The sequence below is a fragment of the Anser cygnoides genome, chromosome 2 (genome assembly GCF_040182565.1).
Source record: "Anser cygnoides isolate HZ-2024a breed goose chromosome 2, Taihu_goose_T2T_genome, whole genome shotgun sequence".
Taxonomy (NCBI): domain Eukaryota; kingdom Metazoa; phylum Chordata; class Aves; order Anseriformes; family Anatidae; genus Anser; species Anser cygnoides.
The window spans coordinates 64,740,213-64,751,860 of NC_089874.1; positions in this window are offsets into that span (position 1 = coordinate 64,740,213).

Below are 11,648 nucleotides of genomic sequence, written 5' to 3' on the forward strand. Positions count from 1 at the left end.
GGGATTTTGTCGCAGTCTGATACGATTCCTAGTGGGTTATTTGAGCCTGATTCGTGTAGGAAGGTTAGGTGGACTAGGGTGATTCCTGCAATTAGGAAGGGCAGTAGGAAGTGGATGGCGAAGAATCGGGTTAAGGTTGGATTGTCTACTGAGAATCCTCCTCAGGCTCATTCTACTAGAGTTTGCCCAATGTACGGGATGGCTGAGAATAGGTTGGTGATTACGGTGGCCCCTCAGAATGACATTTGTCCTCATGGTAGGACATACCCTACGAAGGCAGTTGCTATTAGGGTGAGTAGGAGGATTACTCTTGTGTTTCAGGTTTCTTTGTATAGGTAGGAGCCGTAGTAGAGGCCTCGTCTGATGTGTAAGTAGATGCAGATAAAGAAGAGCGAAGCACCATTGGCGTGGAGGTTGCGGATGAGCCATCCGTACTGGACGTCTCGGCATGTGTGAGCTACTGAGGAGAAGGCGAGTGAAGTGTCTGCGGTGTAGTGTATGGCTAGTAGCAGGCCTGTTAGGATTTGTGTGGCTAAGCAGATGGCTAGAAGGGAGCCGAAGTTTCATCAGGCAGAGATGTTGGAGGGGGCGGGTAGGTCGATTAGGGAGTTGTTGATTATTTTTAGTAGGGGATGGGATTTGCGGATGTTAGGGGCCATTAGTGAGTCTGTGTGTTATTAGGATTATTACCAGGATGGAGAGGGCGAAGGATCCCAGGTAGGCCTTAATTAGCCCTGTGTGTATTGAGGTTGCGGCTTTGCTTGCGGCTACTTGTAGTTCAGCAAGGCCCTCTGGCCCTATTTTTTTGAGTCAGGAGAGGTCGATCAAGTGTAGGGCAATGTTTTGTCCCTTTTCTAGTAGGTTTTTGGAGAAGAATCGGTGTACTAGGGGGTTGAAGTACCCTAATGCAGAGGAGAATTTATGAGGGGGGTTGGTTTGGGGTGAGTGAGGGTGTGTGTTATGTTCGATAGTTCTAGGGCTAGGATGATTCCTAGGATTGTTATGAGGATGGCAGCGGTTTTGGTGATAAGGGGTATGGTTATTGGGGGGGTTTTGGTTGGTGTGATGAAAGAGGTAATGATTATTCCTGCTGTAATGCTGCCTAGGGCGAGTCGGGTTAGGGGGGCGGTGATTAGTGGGTTGTTTTCGTTTATTGATACTATTGGGGGGATTCGGGTTTGTCCAGCTTGGACTAGGATGGTTATGCGGATGCTGTAGGTTGCGGTGAATGCTGTGGCTATAAGGGTTAGGAGTAGGGCTCAAGTATTTAGGTATGATGTGTTTAAGCTTTCGATGATGAGGTCTTTTGAGTAGAATCCGGCTAGGAATGGGGTTCCTATCAGCGCCAGGTTTCCGATGGTTAGGCAGGAAGTAGTGACTGGGAGTATTTTCTGTAGGCCTCCTATCTTTCGGATATCTTGTTCTCCGTTTAGGTTGTGGATGATAGACCCTGAGCATAGGAATAGTATGGCTTTAAAGAAGGCATGGGTTGAGATGTGTAGGAAGGCTAGTTGTGGGAGGTTTAGTCCGATAGTGACTATTATTAGTCCTAGTTGGCTGGATGTTGAGAAAGCAATGATTTTTTTGATGTCATTTTGGGTTAGGGCGCATGTGGCAGCGAATAGGGTTGATAGAGCACCTAGGCATAGGCAGGCAGTTAGGGCTGTCTGGTTGGTGGCTAGCAGGGGGTGCATGCGGATGAGCAGGAAGATTCCGGCTACTACTATGGTACTGGAGTGCAGTAGGGCTGATACTGGGGTGGGGCCTTCTATTGCTGCGGGCAGTCATGGGTGGAGTCCAAATTGGGCGGATTTTCCTGCGGCTGCGAGGATTAATCCTATGAGGGGGAGGATTGGGGTTTGGTGGGGGTGTACGGCTTGTTGGATCTCTCAGGTGTTGAATGTTGAAGCTAGTCATGCTATGCTCAGGATCAGTCCGATGTCTCCGATTCGGTTGTAGATTACGGCTCGTAGGGCGGCGGTGTTGGCATCTGCTCGGCCTTGTCATCAGCCGATGAGAAGGAAGGACATGATTCGTACTCCTTCCCAGCCTACGAATAGGAGGAATATGTTGTTTGCGGTTGTTAGGAGGAGTATGGCGACTAGGAATGTCAGTAGGTAGGTGAAAAATTTTGTTACGTATGGCTCTGAGGCCATGTATCATATGGCGAATTGTAGGATTGATCATGTTACAAATAGGGCGATTGGAAGAAATGTTATTGAGTATTGGTCTATTTTTAGGCTCAGGGGGATTTTAAAGTTTATAATGAATTTTCACTCCCAGTGGCAGGTGACAGATTCTACTCCCGAGTAGATGAATGCGGTTGTAGGGGCTAGGCTAATTAGGAATGCGGTTTTAACAGCGCGGGTGGTGGCTTGTGGGGTGTTTTTAAAGTTTTTAAATAGAAATGGCAGGATGATTGGGGTTAGGAGGATTGTCAGCGTGAGTAGTGTGAGGGAGTTGATTAGTAGTGTGGGGTTCACTACTTTTACTTGGATTTGCACCAAGATGGGTGGTTCCTAAGACCAGTGGATTGCTGTTATCCTTTAAAAGTAAGGGGGCTGAGGTTTTAGGCTCAGATGTAAGAGTTAGCAGCTCTTGTTGGTTAAACCCTCCCCTCGGCAGGTAAGAAGGTTTGAACTTCTATTCTTAGAATCACAGTCTAATGTTTGGTTTAAACTATACTTGCATGAGGGGATTCCGGAGATCAGTTCGGGTTTGAGGATTAGGAGGAATATTGGGATAATGTGGAGTGTTATGAGCAGGTGTTCTCGCGTGGTTGAGTTTTGCATAGATGTGATGTGGGAGGGGATTGAGCCTCGTTGGGTCATTAGTAGTATGAATAAGGTGTAGGAGGCGGTTAGTAGGGTTGCGATTCCTGTTAGGATGATCGTGAAGGCAGATCAGTTGAATAAGGTGATTATAATGGTTAGCTCTGCTATGAGGTTTGTTGTTGGGGGTAAGATTATGATTGAAATTCATGATTGAATTTTAATGAAATTATGATTGAAAATCATGGTGCGGGGTTAAGCTGTGGCATATCATTAAGGAGGGGGAAGTCCCTCTTTGGCTAGCTTAAAAGGCTAGTGCTGTTGCATAGCTTCTTAATGATTAGGATGATGATAGAAGGGACGATCAGGCCTCGAAATGTGGGAGTGGGGTTGATTCTACTACAATGGGTATGTAGCTGTGATTAGCCCCGCAAATTTCTGAGCATTGTCCGTAAAATTCCCAGGCCGGGTGGTAATGAATGAAGTTTGGTTTAGTCGGCCTGGGATTGCGTCTGTTTTAACTCCGAGCGTTGGGACTGCTCAGGAGTGGAGTACGTCTCCTGCAGTAATGATCACGCGGATGGGGGATTCTATTGGGATAACTACGCGGTGGTCAACTTCTAGCAGTCGGAAGTGGCCGTTGGGTAAGTCTGGGGTGGGCACTATGTAGGAGTCGAATGATAGGTCTTTGAAGTCTGTGTATTCGTAGCTTCAGTATCATTGGTGGCCGATGGCTTTTAGGGTGAGGCCTGGTTCATCGATTTTGTCCATTATGTAGAGGATTTGTAGGGATGGGAGGGCGAGGAGTACCAGGACGATAGCAGGTAGGATTGTCCAGATCAGCTCTACTTCTTGGGCGTCTACAGCATTGGACGAGAGTTTTTCTGTTAGTATGTGGGCTAAAAGGTAGAGAACTAGGCTGCAGATAGCTAGGGCAACGATTAGGGCGTGGTCGTGGAATTCAACGAGTTCTTCTATGATGGGTGATGAGGCGTCTTGGAATCCTAGTTGGGAGTGGTTGGCCACATGAGATGTACAGGATTTTTACCTGTGATTTAGTCTTGACAAGGCTATGTAATTGGTTTACTAACGTCTCATAAGAAAGAAGCATGAGCGGTTAACCTCCTGGGAGACCCAGAAAACTTCACCCCAGCAAACCCGCTAGTAACCCCACCACACATCAAGCCAGAATGATACTTCCTATTCGCCTACGCCATCCTACGTTCAATCCCAAATAAACTAGGAGGCGTATTAGCACTGGCCGCCTCCGTACTGATCCTATTCCTAATCCCATTCCTGCACAAATCAAAACAACGAGCAATAACATTCCGACCACTCTCCCAGCTCCTATTCTGAGTACTAGTCGCCGACCTCCTCGTCCTAACATGAGTAGGAAGCCAACCCGTCGAACACCCATTCATCATCATCGGCCAACTCGCTTCAATCGCCTACTTCACTATCCTCCTATTTCTCCTCCCCGCCGCAAGCGCCCTAGAAAACAAAATACTCAACTGCTAAATACTCTAATAGTTTATAAAAACATTGGTCTTGTAAACCAAAGATTGAAGACTTACCACTTCTTAGAGTACCCCAAACTCAGAAAAAAAGGACTCAAACCTTTATCTCCAGCTCCCAAAGCTGGCATTTTCAATAAACTATTCTCTGACCCTAACCCCTAAACCGCCCGAATAGCACCCCGCGACAACCCCCGCACAAGCTCCAATACAACAAACAAAGTCAACAACAGCCCCCAACCCGCCACTAAAAACATCCCTGCCCCATGTGAATAAAACATGGAAACTCCACTAAAATCCGACCGAACAACAAACACCCCAACATTATTCACAGTAGAAACCCCGAACTTCCAAGCCCCCATAAACCCCCCAAACACCAACCCCCCAAAAACAATTGCCACAAACGCTACTGCACATCCAATCACCCGTCAATCCCCCCAGGCCCCAGGGAAAGGCTCCGCTGCTAAAGCTACTGAATAAACAAACACCACCAGCATACCCCCCAAATACACCATAAACAGCACTAAAGCCACGAACGAAACCCCAAGGCCCAGCAACCACCCGCACCCCGCCACAGACGCTAACACCAAACCAACAACCCCATAATACGGCGAAGGATTCGACGCCACACCCAAAACACCCACCGCAAAGCAAATCCCTAAAAAAAACATAAAATAAGTCATTATTCCTGCCCGGACACTACCCGAGGCCTGCGGCTCGAAAAGCCGCCATTGTTCTCAACTACAGGAACTAACCGCAAGCCCCCAATAATTCTACCCCATCTATGCCATTATGCTTAACCCCCCCCCCCTCCCCCCCCGAGGCGGGGGTATTTGGTTATGCATATTCGTGCATAAATTTATATACCCCATATACATACATACTATAGTACCAGTAATATACATTATATACGGACTATCTTATAAGCAGGTGCTAAACCCATACATGTACACGGCCATTAAACCCTTAAACACACTCCTACCAAACCACCCGGCATGAATGTTCTAGGACCATACCCCACAACACCCAATACAACTCCACTCAAGCGCATAACAAGACCCCATTTTAATGAATGCTCACAGGACATGCTCCAACAACAACTCTCCACCACATATCTCATGCAGTTCGTATCAGACGGATTTATTAATCGTACTCCTCACGTGAAATCAGCAACCCGTTGCACATAATGTCTGGTATGACTAGCTTCAGGCCCATACGTTCCCCCTAAACCCCTCGCCCTCCTCACATTTTTGCGCCTCTGGTTCCTCGGTCAGGGCCATCCATTGGGTTCACTCACCCCTCCTTGCCCTTCAAAGTGGCATCTGTGGGTACTTTCACCTTCTCAATGCGTAATCGCGGCATGTTCCAGCTTTTTGGCGCCTCTGGTTCCTCTTATTTTTTCCGGGGTTACCTCACAGGTGGCTATTCCCAGTGATCTCGGGGGTCCCACAATCTAAGCCTGGACACACCTGCCTCACGGCCTATCCTATATTTCAAGGGTCCCTCGATGAGACGGTTGGCGTATATGGGGAATCATCCTGACACTGATGCACTTTGACCACATTCAGTTAATGTTACCTCCACCCTCCGGGTTAAATGGGGCTATTGGATGAATGCTCGTTGGACATAGCACAAAACAACAAATCATTAAGCGCAACCCCTGCGCTTCACAAACTAAACCAGTAAACTTTCGCTAACCACCATGTAGCATAAACCTTCATCGCCCAATCCCAGCAAACTACCTCTAAAACTCCATTAATCATCCCTTCCATGACATCATCGGAACGATGTATATATACACACAAACACATACAAAATAACTTAAACTTATTAGAGAAACTCCAGTACTAAAAATAGTAAACACAAGCAATAATTTCATATACTTCACTCTCACTCACCACTCAACTATCAGCTAACCACACCCCCGTCCACATAGCTTAACACAAAGCATGGCACTGAAGTTGCCAAGATGGCATAAAACATGCCTGCGGACAAAAGACTTAGTCCTAACCTTACGGTTGGTTTTTGCTAAATATATACATGCAAGTATCCGCGCCCCAGTGTAAACGCCCTCGACCACCTACCCCCATACAGGCCTTGAGGAGCGGGTATCAGGCACACCCAAGTAGTAGCCCAAGACGCCTCGCTAAGCCACGCCCCCACGGGTATTCAGCAGTAATTAACATTAAGCAATGAGTGCAAACTTGACTTAGTTATAGAAACAGCCTAACTTCAAGGGTTGGTAAATCTTGTGCCAGCCACCGCGGTCATACAAGAAACCCAAATCAACCGTCCTATTGACACGGCGTAAAGAGTGGTAAAATGCCTATCCTAGCTAACTAAGATCAAAATGCAACTGAGCTGTCATAAGCCCAAGATGCACCTAAACACACCATTAAGAAGATCTTAGGAACTAACGACTGATTTAAACCCACGAAAGCCAGGGCCCAAACTGGGATTAGATACCCCACTATGCCTGGCCCTAAATCTTGATACTTACTTTACCGAAGTATCCGCCAGAGAACTACGAGCACAAACGCTTAAAACTCTAAGGACTTGGCGGTGCCCCAAACCCACCTAGAGGAGCCTGTTCTACAATCGATAATCCCCGATTAACCCAACCACCCCTTGCCAACACAGCCTACATACCGCCGTCGCCAGCCCACCTCGAATGAGAGCACAACAGTGGACACAATAGCACCCCGCTAATAAGACAGGTCAAGGTATAGCCTATGGAGTGGAAGAAATGGGCTACATTCCCTATTCATAGGGCACACGGAAAGAAGCGTGAAACCACTTCTGGAAGGCGGATTTAGCAGTAAAGTGGGACAATAGAGCCTACTTTAAGCCGGCCCTGGGGCACGTACATACCGCCCGTCACCCTCCTCAAAAGCCACATCCCACATAACTAATACCATAAATACGCTGAAGATGAGGTAAGTCGTAACAAGGTAAGTGTACCGGAAGGTGTACTTAGAATATCAAGACGTAGCTATAACACCAAAGCACTCAGCTTACACCTGAAAGATATCTACTAGACCGGATCGTCTTGAAGCCCCCCCTCTAGCTCAACCACACAAATAGTACACCAAAACTAAAGAATTTACTAAACTAATTAAACTAAAGCATTTTACAGTCTTAGTATAGGCGATAGAAAAGACACTTAGACGCGATAGAGACCCCAGTACCGTAAGGGAAAGATGAAATAGCAGTGAAACAATCAAAGCGACAGACAGCAAAGATCAACCCTTGTACCTTTTGCATCATGGTTTAGCGAGAACAACCAAGCAAAGTGAACTAAAGTTTGCCCCCCCGAAACCCAAGCGAGCTACTTTCAAGCAGTTAAAGAGAGCGAACCCGTCTCTGTTGCAAAAGAGTGGGATGACTTGTCAGTAGAGGTGAAAAGCCAACCGAGCTGGGTGATAGCTGGTTACCTGTGAAACGAATCTAAGTTCCCCCTTAATCCTCCCTACCGGACATCCTGAACCCTAATGAGATGATTAAGAGCTATTTAATGGAGGGACAGCTCCATTAAAAAAGGACACAACCTCGACTAGCGGATAATTCTTACTACTGATCCTACCGTGGGCCCTAAAGCAGCCATCAAAAAAGAGTGCGTCAAAGCTCCACCACCTAAAAATACCAAAATAAGATGATTCCCTTATCACAAACAGGTCAACCTATGAATATAGGAGAATTAATGCTAAAATAAGTAACTCAGGGCCACACCCCTCTAACGGCGCAAGCTTACATAGAAACATTATTAACAGACCTAGACAGATACAAAAACCCCTACAAGACCACGTATTAACTAACCCTGTTAACCCGACTCAGGAGCGCCTATAAGAGCGATTAAAATCTGTGAAAGGAACTCGGCAAATTAATAAGGCCCGACTGTTTACCAAAAACATAGCCTTCAGCAAATTAAACAAGTATTGAAGGTGATGCCTGCCCGGTGACTTAGGTTTAACGGCCGCGGTATCCTAACCGTGCAAAGGTAGCGCAATCAATTGTCCCATAAATCGAGACTTGTATGAATGGCTAAACGAGGTCTTAACTGTCTCTCACAGATAATCAGTGAAATTGATCTCCCCGTGCAAAAGCGGGGATGTGAACATAAGACGAGAAGACCCTATGGAACTTAAAAATCAACGACCACCGCGAATCCTCAATCAACCCCACTGGGGCCACTACCATCGCAGAGCCTGGTCGATATTTTTCGGTTGGGGCGACCTTGGAGGAGAACAAATCCTCCAAAAACAAGACCATACCTCTTTACCTAGAGCTACCCCTCAAAGTGCTAACAGTGACCAGACCCAATATAATTGATTAATGGACCAAGCTACCCCAGGGATAACAGCGCAATCCCCCTCAAGAGCCCATATTGACAGGGGGGTTTACGACCTCGATGTTGGATCAGGACATCCTAATGGTGCAGCCGCTATTAAGGGTTCGTTTGTTCAACGATTAACAGTCCTACGTGATCTGAGTTCAGACCGGAGCAATCCAGGTCGGTTTCTATCTATGACACACTCTCCCCAGTACGAAAGGACCGGGAAAGTGGGGCCAATACCACAAGCACGCCCCCCCCCCGCTCTAAGCAGTGAAACCAACTAAACCGTGAAGAGGGCCTTCCCCCACCACTTTCAATCCTAGAAAAGGACCAGCTAGAGTGGCAGAGCCCGGCAAGTGCAGAAGGCTTAAGCCCTTTCCCCAGAGGTTCAAATCCTCTCCCTAGCTTCACCCATGATTCAAATAACAACACTAAGCTGCCTCGTTATATCCCTCCTATACATCATCCCAATCCTGATTGCCGTAGCCTTCCTAACCCTAGTAGAACGGAAAATCCTAAGCTACATACAATCCCGCAAAGGCCCTAACGTTGTCGGGCCTTTTGGCCTACTTCAACCATTTGCGGACGGACTGAAACTATTTACCAAAGAGCCCATCCGACCCTCTACCTCTTCCCCACTTCTATTCATTCTGATACCAATACTAGCCCTTGTCCTAGCCCTCACCACTTGAGCACCACTACCACTCCCATTTCCCCTAGCAGATCTAAACCTCGGAGTTCTCTTCCTAATAGCCATGTCAAGCCTAGCCGTCTACTCAGTCCTATGATCAGGCTGAGCCTCGAACTCAAAATACGCACTAATCGGAGCCCTACGGGCAGTAGCACAGACCATTTCATACGAAGTGACACTGGCCATAATCCTGCTATCAATAATCATACTAAGCGGAAGCTACACACTCAGCTCCTTTGCCATCGCACAGGAGCCTCTATACTTCATTTTCTCCTCATGACCCCTAGCAATAATATGATACGTATCCACCCTAGCAGAGACAAACCGAGCTCCTTTTGACCTCACAGAGGGCGAATCTGAGCTAGTCTCAGGGTTTAACGTTGAATACGCCGCAGGACCCTTCGCCTTATTCTTCCTAGCTGAATATGCGAACATTATGCTAATAAATACACTTACAGCCATCATACTCCTAAACCCAAGCGCCCTAGGGCCACCCACAGAACTATTCCCCGTCATCCTAGCCACAAAAGTCCTCCTACTATCTTCTGGTTTCTTATGGGTCCGAGCTTCATACCCACGATTCCGATATGACCAACTAATGCACCTACTATGAAAAAACTTCCTACCCCTCACACTAGCTCTGTGCCTCTGACACATCAGCATACCTATCTGCTATGCAGGCCTACCTCCTTACATAAGGAAATGTGCCTGAACTACAAAGGGTCACTATGATAAAGTGAACATAGAGGTATAACAGCCCTCTCATTTCCTGTTGACCTTAGAAAAGTAGGAATTGAACCCACACAAGAGAAATCAAAATTCTCCATACTTCCCTTATATTATTTTCTAGTAGAGTCAGCTAATCAAGCTATCGGGCCCATACCCCGAAAATGATGGTTTAACCCCCTCCTCTACTAATGAACCCTTACGCGACCCCAATCATAACCTTCAGCCTCATCTTGGGCACCACAATCACAATTTCCAGCAACCACTGAGTTCTGGCCTGGACAGGACTGGAGATCAACACACTAGCCATCATTCCCCTAATTGCCAAATCCCACCACCCACGAGCAGTAGAAGCCGCAACGAAATACTTCCTAACCCAAGCAGCTGCTTCCGCCCTGGTCCTATTCTCTAGCATAACCAATGCCTGAGTCACCGGCCAATGAGACATCACACAAATAAACCACCCAACCTCCTGTCTACTACTGACAGCAGCAATCGCTATTAAACTGGGCCTAGTGCCATTTCACTTCTGATTCCCAGAAGTACTACAAGGATCGCCACTAATAACAGCCCTGCTACTCTCGACCCTCATAAAATTCCCCCCACTAACCCTGCTCCTACTAACATCCAAATCCCTCGACCCAGCTCTACTCACCGCCATGGCCCTAGCCTCAACAGCACTAGGAGGCTGAATAGGACTGAACCAAACACAAACACGCAAAATCCTAGCCTTCTCGTCCATCTCCCACTTAGGCTGAATCGCCATCATCCTAGTTTACAGCCCCAAATTGGCCTTACTTACCTTCTACCTATACACAATCATAACATCAGCCGTATTCCTAGCCCTTAACAAAATCAAAGCCCTTAACCTATCCATGATCACAACCTCATGAACAAAATCCCCAGTGCTAAACGCCACCCTAATACTAGTACTTTTATCCCTAGCAGGCCTCCCCCCATTAACAGGCTTTATACCAAAGTGACTTATCATCCAAGAACTAACTAAACAGGAAATAACACCAGCAGCCATGGCAATTGCCATGCTATCACTGCTCAGCCTCTTCTTCTACCTACGCCTCGCATACCACTCAACAATTACCCTTCCCCCCAACTCCTCTAACCACATAAAACAATGATACACTAGCAAAGCCCCAAGCACACCTACTGCGGTCCTTGCCTCACTATCAATCCTCTTACTTCCCCTGTCCCCAATAATACATGCCATTGTCTAGAAACTTAGGATAACACCCCAAACCGAAGGCCTTCAAAGCCTTAAATAAGAGTTAAACCCTCTTAGTTTCTGCACATTAAGACTTACAGAATATTAACCTGTATCTTCTGAATGCAAGTCAGACGCTTTAATTAAGCTAAAGCCTCCCTAGACAGATGGGCTTCGATCCCACAAAACTCTAGTTAACAGCTAAATGCCTAAACCAATTGGCTTCTGCCTACAAAGACCCTGACGCACCCTAGTGCGCATCGATGAGCTTGCAACTCAACATGAATTTCACTACAGAGCCGATAAGAAGAGGAATTAAACCTCTGTAAAAAGGACTACAGCCTAACGCTTCAACACTCAGCCATCTTACCCGTCACCTTCATCAACCGATGAC